This window comes from Monopterus albus, unplaced genomic scaffold (genome assembly GCF_001952655.1).
Source record: "Monopterus albus unplaced genomic scaffold, M_albus_1.0 scaffold50.1, whole genome shotgun sequence".
NCBI classification, from domain to species: Eukaryota; Metazoa; Chordata; class Actinopteri; order Synbranchiformes; family Synbranchidae; genus Monopterus; species Monopterus albus.
The window spans coordinates 3735918-3737727 of NW_018127930.1; positions in this window are offsets into that span (position 1 = coordinate 3735918).

The following is a 1810-nucleotide window of genomic DNA, read 5'->3' on the forward strand; positions in this document are numbered from 1 at the left end:
TGGGAACGCCTCGGCATTTCCCCGGAGGAGCTGGAGGAAGTGTCTGGAGAGAGGGAAGTCTGGGCATCTTTGCTTAAACTGCTGCCCCCGTGACCCGGTCCCGGATAAGCGGAGGAAAATGGATGGATGGATGGATTGTTTCATTGTTTTACCTCATGCAACTGTCCCAACGTTTTTGGAATGTGTTCAAATACTGCGCTGCTGTATTGTTTTCATTGTAACACAGGACACAGATGATTTACACATCCCTAATTTCACTTTTAATTTAGATTTTACACACTGTCCCAACTTTTTCTGATTTGGGGTTGTAGCTGCTCACACAGGGTTATTTTACATCTCCAGGTGGGGTTAACAATCCTTGCATGCCATATGAAAGTGAAATTACATTTCCAGGGGGCATGGCTTTCTTAATAATTTGGATTTCAAAGTTTGTGCTAGTCACTTTATATCACAAATTAATCATATGGACACAGGTGTGACATTGGCAAAAGTATTGCTTGAGCTCAGACAAACCATTTACTAAAGATAATGCTGACTTAGGGGTTAACTTGTGCTGGAACAAGCTGGATCTGGACCCAGCATGTCTCCAATTGTGGCCAGCGCCTACTTTGATGGACCCACCATCTCATTTACATACAAAAGAAACTGAATACATGAATAATATATAAAAATATAGTCTAATACTTTTTGTAAAACTAGACTTTTACAAAAGCATATAAGACTAAAATTAGAATAATTAAATACAATAAAAACAGGCAGCTAGGATAATTACATAAAAACATAACCTGCCCATGCAGGTCACACTGGGTCAGGTGCACATTCAGTGTAACATTATATCATCCATGGAGCGAAAATGTGAAATTTAAAGTGTTTCAAGTCACAGCAGGGTGAAACTAGTCAAAATGTGAAGCCAAAATGATCAAGGTGGACCCATTTATAAAGCCAACTGTTACTGAAAAGGTTAGTAGGCTACAAGCCAGTCTGATGCTCAGGTCATGCATTTCAAAAGTACTGAAGCAAAGCATAAAATAAAAACAAGACTCCTGCCCCATGTTTTAAATAATTGAAGTAAAGAATATGTTTATTTAATGTTTATTGAATGATGCTGGGTGGCACAGTGGTTAGCACCGTTGCCTCACAGCGAGAAGGTTCCAGGTTCGGGCCTCACCTGGGACCTTTCTGTATGGAGTTTGCATGTTCTCCCCGTGCTTGCGTGGGTTCTCTCCGGGTACTCTGGCTTCCTCCCACAGTCCAAAGACATGCAGCTTAGGTTGATTGGTGTCTCTAAATTGCCCATAGGAGTGCATGTGCGTGTGTGTGGTTGTTTGTCTATGTGTTAGCCCTGCGATGGATTGGTGACCTGTCCAGGGTGTACCCCGCCTTTGCCCGATTGCTGGCCGGGATTGGCTCCGGCCCCCCCCCCCGTGACCCCGTTCAGGGAACAAACGGTAGAAAATGAATGAATGAATGCTGCTGTAATATTCTGTATATAATGTTAATGTGTAGTGGAGTAATAAGGCCCCAAATATGATGTCACGCTTGCGATTGATTGAACAGATTAGAGGCCGTAGCCTCGAAGTCCTAATGTATTTAGCATCACTCTCGCTTGACATCTATAACTCACACTTGCAAATGTATGTCTTCTAGTGTGATTTTTTTGGGTCACTACAAACACACAGCAACTAAGCCTCTAAGCAGCTCCCTTAATGAGGAAACGACTACAAATTCACCGTTCATTGAGGAAATTTTGTCAGTTCTATCACCAAATCATATTCCGGGAGCTTGTAATTTACAAATGAATTTACGAATG